The sequence below is a fragment of the Anabrus simplex genome, chromosome 7, assembly GCF_040414725.1.
Source record: "Anabrus simplex isolate iqAnaSimp1 chromosome 7, ASM4041472v1, whole genome shotgun sequence".
NCBI classification, from domain to species: domain Eukaryota; kingdom Metazoa; phylum Arthropoda; class Insecta; order Orthoptera; family Tettigoniidae; genus Anabrus; species Anabrus simplex.
The window spans coordinates 153,162,576-153,174,976 of record NC_090271.1 but is presented as its reverse complement, the minus strand read 5'-3'; positions in this window follow the sequence as shown (position 1 = coordinate 153,174,976).

Below are 12,401 nucleotides of genomic sequence, written 5' to 3'. Positions count from 1 at the left end.
ATTATTTTTATATTTCATTACCCTCGCCCCCCACCCCCACCCAAAAGGGGACTAAACATGGACTTTTAAAACATCCGGAGTGTGACACTCATTATTCTCTATTTTTCTACACAATTTTTTTCTATGCTATTCTGTTCTTCAGCTCTGTTCTACTATCCTGGTTTTTCGTTGCACTTTATTTTATTATTTTTATTTCTATTTATATCTTCTACCACATTCGTCCGCGATTCGTCTGATGACCTTGCGGTTGCTTCGCAACGCACATACGGTGTAACAAGAAACATCTTAGATGGTGCCGTTAGCTCCCACTTGGAGTGCTAACAGTGAGCCATCTGGTGACGAACGAGAGCATTACTTAGTACAGGCCAACGGTAAAGCATTCCTAAATTCAAACCTTAATTAGTGGAGAAGTCTTCCTCGTGAACAGTCGAGATTTTCTTCTGAAGACGCTGATAAATGTTCTCTACGAAACGTAAAGAATTTCATCTTATTTTCTTGACACGGTAAAATCCCAAAACTGTATTATCATATCTACAATTACCGGTTATTAACGCACCAAACTAAACAAAAACTGTCTTCACTTGTTCCTTCTGAAGATTCCAACTCTGGGACAGCAAATGAAATGGCTTGCTTCACTATGGCATTAACCAAAGACGTTAAATCAGTGCGTTGCGGCACGACCAGTAGTGGCTGCTAGCCGTCTACTCAGCAGAGAGTTGCGCAGGCATCCTCGAAATAGATTTCCGTGGTTTCCCATTTCAACTCCAGGCTAATTCCAGGATAGCACAGTATTGTCAAGACCATGGCCGTTTTCTTTCCATTCTTATCCTGTACAATTACAAATATCAACAAATTAATCTAAAAAGCCTCCTAATCGATACTTTATTTCTTTTGCCTTTGGCAAACTTAAAAATGCATTAACAAACACATTTTAAATATGTTTTTCATCATTTAAGTTTTTTTAAACGCAATTGTAAACGATACTGTAATTTAAGTATAATTAACATAAATCCCCTTACCCACAACCCCCCCCCCATCTTCCATTTCATTTAAAGCATCTAGAACAATAGTTTTTGGATTCCCATGGGATATAGTTTTAAGATCCAATGTGCTTGCTTTTAAATGTTATCATCTAAGATTTTTTTTTATATATATACAGCTGAAGATGACCACTAAGTGGTCGAAACATGTACTGTGTTTGTTAATGTATTTTTAAGTTTGCCAAAGGCAAAAGAAATAAAGTATCGATTAGGTGGCTTTTTAGATTAATTTGTTGATTATACTCATCGATACGGCCATGAAGTGGACAGCTTGCAACAATTACAAATACACACACAGCGGTACATCTAGCTCACGCCCATGAGGTGAACCGGAAAATGCAGCTACAGAACTGATGAGCCAAGCATGTCCTTGGATACTCCTGACACTGAAAACCACATGCTAAGGAAACGTGGTGTCAACCCCTCATATAGAGGTAAATGAGAATACGAAAGTTACAGTAGATTTTTACAGCTTGTATGTACAGTGCACACATCAACAACTTTGTACCCTGAAGAAACATCATAAGGCTAATGGTCTTGATTTCTGCGCGGTTGCCACGAAAGGTAATTTCGTCGATGTTTTCGGCCTCACGGAGCAGAAAGTGCTCCTTCATGCATGGCCTCACCGACAATAGAGGAAGGCAGGACTCACGCTCGATGGACACTTTTAATAGACAAAGCCAGCGGAAGGGGCCATGTACATACTGTACATGTTAAGTTCTCCATGAGTCTCTTCAAAGCCGCTCTTTTTAAAGTAAAATATACGTACTAATGGCTTATATCAGGTCTGCTGAATTACTGCACAATATATGAACAGAAGAAATGAATCAAACATTTCGTTTCAATAATTACCATTCAAATTAACGAACGTCGGCCAAACAGAGATAGGTGGATTCTTGAAGGATGCGAATGTCCATTTTCAAACTCAACAATAGCTCGCCCAAGATCTACCAGTTTCCCGGCTAGAAACGTCAGTGCACACAATACCTAAGACTAAATGTATTATTATTATTATTCATTATTCTTTCAGTATTCTTCAGTATTTTACTGGTTAATTTATGTTAAGATTCTGCCGGGCTGTGTAGCTCAGGTGGTAGAGCACTGTCCTTCTGAGCTCAAGTTGGCGAGTTCGAACCTGGCTCAATACCGTGGTATTGGAAGGTACTCAAATACGTCAGCTTCGTTTCGGTAGATTTACCGGCACGTAAAATAACACCTGCGGGAAATAATTCCAGCACCTCGGCGTCTCCGAAAGTCGTAAATGAAGTGAGTGGAACGTAAAACAAACATTATTATTATTATTATTATTATTATTATTATTATTATTATTATTATTATTATTATTATAAGATTCTTTATTCCTTTCTTTCTTAATCTGTTTACCCTCCAGAGTCTTTTTCCTTCGGACTCAGCGAGGGATCCCACCTCTACCACCTCAAGGGGCAGTGTCCTGGAGCTTCAGACTCTGGGTCGGGGATACAACTGGTTCGCCCAAGTGGCTATGCTGAACAGGGGACTTGCGGGGGGATGGGAAGGTGGAAGGGATAGACAAGGAAGAGGGAAGGAAGCGGCCATGGACTTAAGTTAGGTACCAACCCGGCATTTGCCTGGAGCAGAAGTGGGAAACCACGGAAAACCACTTCCCGGATGGCTGAGGTGGGAACCGAAACCACCTCTACTCAGTTGACCTTCCCAGGCTGATGGGAACCCGTTCCAGCCCTCGTACCACTTTTCAAATTTCGTGGCAGAGCCGGGAATCGAACCCGGACCTCCGGGGGTGGCAGGTATTCACACTAGCCACTACACCACAGAGGCGGACATTTTAAGATTCTAAATATAAATATTCACAAGAATATTGTCCAGCTCCGTGGCTAAATGGTTAGCGTGCTGGCCTTTGGTCACAGGGGTTCCGAGTTCGATTCCCGGAAGGATCGGGAATTTCAATCATAATTGGTTAATTCCCTTGGTTCGGGAACTAGATGAACTGTATGTGCCGTCTTCACCATCATTTCATCCTCATCATGACGCGCAGGTCGCCTACGGGAGTTAAATCAAAAGACATGACCCAGGCCTCTCCGGAGGCCACACGCCATTATAATTATTATTACAAGAATATTAACCGCTAAGGCTAGGAAAGTAGGGTAATTATAATAGCGTGTGTCCTCCCGAGAGGTCTGGTGCAGGTCTTTCTATGTAGTTGACCCCGTATAGGGGACCTGGGCTTCTATGAGGAAGGTGCCCTACCTAAGATGATTTCTGATGTTGAAGACGGCACAAATACCCAGCCCCCCAGCCTAGGAATTAACTAATGAAAGTTTAAATCCCCCACCCGACCGGTAATCGAAAACGAGACCCCTGATGAAAGGCCAATCATGGAGCCGGACAGTTTGATAATTAATTACAACAACTCTGCTTCGAATTCAAGGAGTTTTGTTGAGAATTTTCTGTTTGTTTGTCCAACCCTTGTCCCGTTTCCCTACGGGGTCGGTTATGAGGTGAGATGAATCTGTCGTGGCGGGTTTTTATGACCGGATGCCCTTCCTGACGTCAACCTCATCAGAGGAGTTAATGAGATGAAATGAATGACGTGATATATGATAGTAGGGAGAGGGTGAAACCCGGTGTCGGCACATAGCTTACTCCTGTTGAATAGCACCAAGGGGTCTGCTCAAGGCTTAATCGCGTCCATCCGACGGACGAATCACCATCAACAGCGTCATATGCCCTCACTCCATATGAGCACTGCGGAGAGGTTTGGAATTTAATCCAGGCTTTTGGCACGGAATCTAGTGATTAGAAATTGTATACCACCACCTCCCCTATCCTGCCGGCCAACATTCTGATGGTGAACATTTTTCGACCAACGGGACTCGAACCGGCTAACCTCGGTGTCAGACCGTTTTAGACTTCAGCGCCTTAAGGACCATGGCGGCAGGCTTTGTTGAGAATTTTCAGTATATAAGAAATATCAAGACTGTCGCTTATCTGACAACGACCCGCAAAATACCAAAAATCGAGAAAAATATGCAGGGGCTGTGTCTCAGCCTTGGCCGCAGGTCTTTTGGACGTAGAATATGTTGTGTGGTTTTGAGAATAAGCGAATGTGCAAAATTTAGGTATAAAGATATATTTTTGGCTGGACCCTCCTCCTTTTTTTTTTTTTTTTTTTTTTTTTTTTTTTTTTTTTTTTTTTTGCTTAACGTCGCACCGACACAGATAGGTCTTATGGCGACGATCGGACAGGAAAGGCCTAGGAATTGGAAGGAAGCGGCCGTGGCCTTAATTAAGGTACAGCCCCAGCATTTGCCTGGTGTGAAAATGGGAAACCACGGAAAACCATCTTCAGGGCTGCCGACAGTGGGATTCGAACCACTATCTCCCGGATGCGAGGGACCCTCCTCTTTCGAGTCCATGTAGCTACTAGCTTTTATTCGGGAGGTAGTAGATTCGAATTCCACCGCCGGCAGTACAAAATATATGATAGCCAATGTTCACATTAGGTGTATTCTGGGGCTGTACCTTAAGTAAGGCCATAGTCACTTCCTTCTCAGTTCTAGCCCTGTCCCATCTATCATCGCTATAAGACCTGTCTGAGTCGATGCGACATAAAACTAATCACACACACAAAATACGATGAAAGTAAGATCAAACGCAATAATAAAATCAATACTCGGTATGAAGAATATTCAACATCTGCATAAAGAAAAGCCATGACCCTGTTCAGCGCTCTTCTCCCACCGACGCACTGGCCGCTAGCACCTTGGGGAGGTGTGGCACTCCAACTAATTATCCCTCTACCACACTTGGGCGAAATGTTGGGAAATTTACGATTGAAAAGACTACATAGCTTGAATAAGTTCAACTGTTGTTTACGTTCTCAATCAATTAATCTCTCTATCTCTCTATCTATCTATCAATCAATCAATCAATCAATCAATGATAATAATAATAATAATTTCTTGTGACTATTGCTAACCTGGTGCAGTCCTTGTAAGGCAGACCCCCCGACGAGGGTGGGCGACCTCTGCGAGACTTTACATTTTGTTGTAGTGGAGGATAGTGCGTGTGTGTGGTGTATTACTTGCAAGGCTGTTGTGGAGAGTATTTTAACATCCAGTCTACGAGCTAAGGGAATTCAAAATCCTCTGCCAGGTGGGAAATCAAAGCCAGGGGCCCTCTGAACCGAAGGTCACTAGGCTGATCATTTCGCCAAGGAGCCGGAGTTCTCAATCAATGAAATTACAATATCATCATCGTCATAAATGTTTTAATTCCCTATCTGAAGAGGTGGGGAAAGCCACCTAGAGGGCAACACCCTCTCCCTGACAAAGAGTTTGGGTAGGTTTAGTAAAAAGATATGGATAAGTGAGATGGGGTGAGGTGGCTCACGGACGCCGTACTTTCTACTTATAAATGTCCCCCATGCATAAGTGATGTGCGGGGTGTCTATCAACTGACTTTAACAGGGGAACTACTCCCAGCGGGCAGGTTTCGTCAGAATATGAAGAGATAAGAAACAGAGTCACACTCGCAGCATGTTACTCAGCGCTGCCGGTCAAATGCACCCCTTGCATTAGTAAACATCGTTTTCGACCGCATAGTTCTAGGCTGGTGTATGGTACAGTCGCACTATATTTGCTGTCTGCATATCGGCAGTAGCTAGTGTGATCAGCAGCGGTGAATACACAGACATTATTTTAATCTGGACAATCTGGTCGGAATGCAACAGAAGCTCCAAACAGACGTATGCCTTCTATATACGTACTTCACCGAACAGTATTAGTTTTTGTTTCATACATGCAACTGTTCCATCGAGTGGAATGTCTACACGTGTATAAATAAGTTATTAGATTTCCTTTTCTACACCTTTGGCGTGTCTACAAACAGTAGCGGCGATTAGGGGATGCGGCGATGAGGGACAGTCGCCCCCCCCCTCCACTTTGTGGAGTACACATTACATTTTTCATTCTACTTTAGCCAGCTGGAACTAGGAATTATTTTAAAAAGCTCTTTGGACAAACCTTGTTATGTTATCTTCTAATTCCTTCGTTTATTTTCTTTAATTATTAACATAATTATTGACTATTGACGGAAATACGCACAAAATGCTGTTCGTCGCCGCTAACCAATTTTTATAGCACTACGGCAAGTAATGGAGACTTTGCCTGTGCTATGAGGAAGGGTAGTAGGGGTATATTCAACCCTCTACCCTTCCAGCCCTTGAAATGTGGCACCGGCGTGAGACTATCGCAGGGTCGCTGACTGGGTACTACCCACAGAGACATCTTCGAGTATTATAAACTACCTTAATTTACTAAGCGGGAAGGATAATAGAGAACATAAAATTAAATAAAAAGATCTGAATGGGAACCTTTTATAAGAACTTAAATTTATTAAAATAAAAAAATTAAACTCTGGCAAAGTAAACATCCCTACATCAATAAAACAATGTTCGGACTGTTCATGGATACGTCGTACCTTCGTCAACTCATATGAATTTCTTTTGTCCAAATTCTACAAATTAATCTACAATAGGTCACTGCATAAATCATCATCTATTGAAAAATTCATCAACCCAATTACCAACCTCAACATTTCCACTTTGTCAACAATGACCATAAAACCATCAAGCTTATCAGTTGATTTAAAACTCATCCAACACATTATTGAATTTAGCTCATATTACATCTCCTTATCATTTATCAAGATTGCTTTACTCCACTAACTCTTTACTTAAATTCATTATTTGATCTCCATTATATTGCACTCATCAGATGAGTCTGATTGGCTGATTTTATTAATTATATTTAATAACGAATAGTAATAGTCAGATAGGTCAAGACAAAGGACAGCATTAGAATTTTCTAGTAGCCAGCGCATGAGAACAAAGCTTCAATAGAAGCCCACGCTTCCTTTCTTCTCTAAAAATAAAGTGTTATCTCAAGAACACCTGCTGTTGCATCAGCTTTGGAAATTACGCAGCAGTAATGGAAAAATACTGGGAATGAGAGAGACAGAAAATCACGGTCATAACTACCTGAATTCCCTTGATTTGGAATAGACCCGTCCATACAGTTGAATAACGTAATGTGTGCTCCAATCAGATCACTGAATTCAAATATTTTCAAAAGTAGCGCGGCAAAATTGTATGTAGCTCATTAGCAATCCAGGCCAATAATTAATGAAGATTGTGTTACAATAGGATGTCGATATTTACTGAAATAATTCTTGACTAACTTAATGGCTTATTGGAAATAAATTGAAACATTTGCGTACTCAGATATTGGGTAGTAACAAGAGTGGGAATCCCTTGCCAGTGTGGAGTTTGGCTCGGTAGCGTAGAACGAGATATAGTCCAGGTAACGCCAACGATACTGTGAGATAAATTACGAACAGTTCTACGATCACGCTGCATTACGGTGGTAACAAGCAACTATGGAAATTTTGTGTACAAGGCATTTCATCTTTTGAGTAAATTTTATTTCGGAGCTACTCTAGCGCTGGTCATTTGGGAGTTTTGTGTGTCAAAATTAGTATTATTCCACCCACGAGTGCGCCAAACACCCCCGAGAAGCAGTTTTCCGCTTGCAGTCAGCATCCGGAGTGTCATCGTGACCAGACGTGTTTTAGCCTTTGCTCCGTCTTCGGGTAAAGTTGCAGTGAGCTAAGTGTATTCACCAAAATATTTAGGTGAAATAAGTTTTATAAGTACAAGCTGTATTGGAAAGTGTTTATAATCATATTATTGAGCTGATTAACATATCAACATATTTTATAATGTTCAATCTACGTATTGTTGAAGTGAGACTGGAATTGTACAATAGTTACATCACGTATAACATGACTGTAAATGTGCTGGCCCGTAAGAGAAGCTTGACATTCAAATAGGCACGGAACTGTAATTGAGTGGAGAATATCTTTGCCTGCTACTGGGAGCAGTCATTTAGTGGTTAGAACACTGTGCGGCGAATGACATACTTTCACTCTCTACCAGGAATTTAAGTCGGGGGGTGCGAGACCCTACACAGCTGTTTCGTAAAAGCACAGGGAGAGTAGATACCGCGAGAGATTTCACTGCACCAGAAGTAAACTTGAACGAACTTCCGGCAATGTAAATCATGCTTGTGTCATCAGGCATTTGAGCACTGTGTAAGCTGCATATATTGTAAATGTTTAGTATTATAACAAGTTGTTTATATCAGTGTTATCATCAAGAGAATACGTGTGCAAATGTGTTAATACTGGTGATAATTAGTACGTAAGCAAATAATGGATACTGGAAGAATGAAGATTGGAATAAATATGTCTGGCATGAATCTATAAATCACCATGACCGCTTCCAGTGACGGATGACGAGAGGTGCTAATAATGTGAGTACCAATCTCATATGAATTGTAGAATCTAAAGCTTTTCTTTAATAAATTATCTAGATGTAAAAAAATGTGCAAGTGATTAGTGTAAAAAGGACCCGAAAACACAGCCAGATATTTAGGGTAATTTGTTTCATGATCAGTGTAATTATTATTATTATTAATATCATCTGTAATATAGGCTGGAAGTACCGTTTCATCACCTTGCATCGTCTAAAATACATTTATTTTCGAGGTAGTTAAAATGATCGGCTTTTGTATATTTGCACTATTATTATTATTATTATTATTAGTAATTCATATATACATGTATTCTGTTTCTTAAATGCAGACCCCTATGCATCCCTATTAGACGACGGGGGACTGATCGCGCCTGAGAAGAGGATCTCATATACCTTCGGTAAGTATATTTTTTTAGGGCAGCCGTGGCAACATTTGACATCCAGTCAATACCGAAGGAACTCAAGAAGGGTGCAATATTTGGTAAAAACCATATTTCAAAATATTAATAATAATATTAATGTAGTTGATATCACTTGTTTGTCAAAATGACCTTTTGAAATTCAAAAAAATATAAATTCTCAATGCATTCATCCATTCCTGAGTTCAAAATCAGTATCCACTTTTCACACTCCCAAAATCATTTAATTATTAAATTATGGAAACTCATATTATAATTATACGATTATTTAGAATTATTACAATATTATCATCATGTAATCGTGAAGCTGTTTGTAAATTAAAATCCCAGCACATTACTGAATCTATGAACTGTACAAGTATGAAGTTAAAATCGTTAAATCAATAGTAACCATCAAGAATTATTCAATCATTTAATTATTGAGTCCGCAACATTTCATTAATTCATTCTTACATTGCTTTACTTCCTACTCTATTTATATACAACACGGGAAAAACGCGACCGAACCGTCAAGTACCCTTGACCCGGATTTAATTAAGTTACTATTCTGATTCATCATTAAAGAGAAAATATCTCACGTACGCACACTCAGCTGTTCAAATAATAAAAAGTTAAGCGTCAACTTCTGTAGCAAAGGACCTGCACTAAATGAAAAATCTATCTTAATCTACACTGACTATGACAATAGGGCGGAACCAATATTGTCGCAAAATTTCAACCACAAGTGAAATGAATTCACACGATCGAACAGAATTTTGCCACTGCAAAACCAGAATTTGCATTGGCAAGTTCATGATAAATTACACATCATATGTACAACACACAACAACAGTCAAACACATCATGACAGAAACACCATATCCATTGACCTGGCCGGGCATCGAACTCCAAGTCTTCAGCATCGCAACATTACAGTGACCTATCCTTACCTACAACACAATGTGGGCAGTCACGAAGTGTAATTCGTATTTTAAATATCAATGTGCTGTTCCTAAAAATCTCTCAAGTAGAATTGTATAATAATAATACCGAGCTTGATAGCTGCAGTCGATTAAGTGCAGCCAGTATCCAGTATTCGGGAGATAGTGGGTTCGAACCCCACTGTCGGCAGCCCCGAAGATGGTTTTCCGTGGTTCCCCATTTTCACACCAGGCAAAGCTGGGGCTGTACCTTAATTAAGGCCACGGCCGTTTCCTTCCCAGCCCTAGCCTTTTCCTCTTCTATCGTCGCCGTAAGACCTATCTGTGTCGGCGCGACGTAAAGCCAATAGCAAAAAAATTGTATAATAAATGACATTAATTCTTTCATTCTATAAGACCTTAACCAACGCAGTGAACTCCTCTGATACACACATCCAGCCGGCGAACGATAGTGTTACCACCGAACATAAATCACATATGTTTATTCCATTTACACGGCAAAATTTATATGGATACTAAATGAATCTCTCCGTTCTAATTCAATCCATATATCTTTTAAATTATCTTACATATCACTTGGCCTCCCGGGGCGAACAACAACAATCATTCTGAAGCATTTAGCGCTTTCAATGTACCTTACACATTCTACATATCACAAATTTAATTCGTACATTTCTCCTGGATTTCATATCATCTCAAGAAACACTTATCAATTTGCCGGCACTATATATTTCATATTTCACTTCACTATATCCTCGGTTCGTTTCCCACGACTGGTATGTGTCTCTTAAAGGCCTTACTTCGAAACTATCTTCCTAAACCTCACCTGAATTTATATAACAGACTATTTATCTCCTGACCGCACATTCCGTCTAATGGTCAAAATATATAGGTTACTGACTGATAAAAACGGACTATAAAATTTCACTGTAATGTGCGCAGGCGGCCCAGGTTCGACTCTTCACAACATCAGTGATTTTTCTCGATGATCTTAACACAATATCATGCACATGCCATAACTATTTACCCTATTCCTAGGATTATTAACCCATACTGAATGCCATCTATCTTAAATATTTATACACACGCGGATATCGTATCTGAAAATCACGCACTATGCAACTCGTATTTCCACACACATATATTAGTAGCCTACTATCGAAGATCGTATTTCCACGCACATAATCATGGTATTTGAGAAGATCGTATTTCCACGCACATAATCATGGTATTTGAGAAGATCATATTCACATACATGTCTTATTCTACACAAATTTATTTCCTCCAGGCATCAGTATATAATATTATTCCCTACAACTAGCTACCCTTTGCTACAGCAGAAGAAGAAATATAAAAATGAACTTTCATGCAAGGAAAGAAAAATTATTTACAAGTTAACTGTTGAATGTGCATAAGTGACATATAACGAATCAGGTGGTACTTATCAGTTTCGGTGGCGTCCCGTTCAGCTACACAACATCTGGAATCTCAGGTAGGCCCCATGGTGGAGTTTTTAGTGCATCATACTGGTGACATTAACATTTGCACTAATGCCTTCCTGGGTATCCATGTTCTTCATACTTGCTGGCATTTGTATTTACACTGCTTCACAATCATTATCACACTAAAATCACAAAACAAAATATACGTGGGTTACTTATAAATACACTTCCACTGTTATTTATACAATCACAAAGGGGAAAAAACACTCAGTCTCTGCAATATTCTGCGATACACGACTCGCGACACGGCAAAGCGTCCCAATGCTCGAAATCACTCCGGTCTTTATTGCTTCGTTAAAGTTAATATTCTGGTACTATTCCTTCAAATTCTCTACCCCTTTCACTCCCATTATATACGTGAAAGTAAAATGCGTCGGATTCAATTATATTTTAATGCTATTACAGTTATCAGGCTGAGAAATGCTCAAGATTTCTACGAATGGCGAGCGCCATGCACCGTCCTTCTATCTCGAACCGAAATCGCGTAGCAGAGTGCTTCTCCACAGCAGCGCGTGGCTTTCTTCCGGCACGCCGACACACAGGGAAATCCCCTCATCAATGGTGCAATATCCTCTTGGGTATAACCACTTTTATTGGTCACAATATTTTATATGGAGAACATAGTCTTAAATTCTCGTTTAACTAAGAGCCTAAAATTAATTCTACGTCGTCCTTAGCGAAATTTTATCCATTATTGGAGGGCTTTTACACTGGCGGCCATATTTATTTCCCCCTTCTCCTCAAACATGCTGTACGCTGATTTGTTGCACAGAAGGGCTGCCAACTTAAATCCAAGTAACTCGATCACGCTTCCTTTTCCCTTATGAGTGGAAGATTCCATAGCTTCTATATTACGCCATCCAATGACCTCGACACGTGTACTTCAGCTTCAAGCTCAGGACGCGAAATTTCAACACACATCCGGTCTCTACTGTAATTTCACTCCATTCTCCTGTAATTTTCTCTAATTTATAATATTTTATGCCAATGATCCAACCCATTCGGGTTCATCATATTGTTTGCCGAGGTCGTGGCCACTGAGTTATAATTCACCCACTTGTCGCGCACATTCATCAGTCTGGCAGTCTCTTCAGTGTCTGTTAGTTTCTTAGTGAGTATTCAAATACTAAATTACTTTTAACTGCATA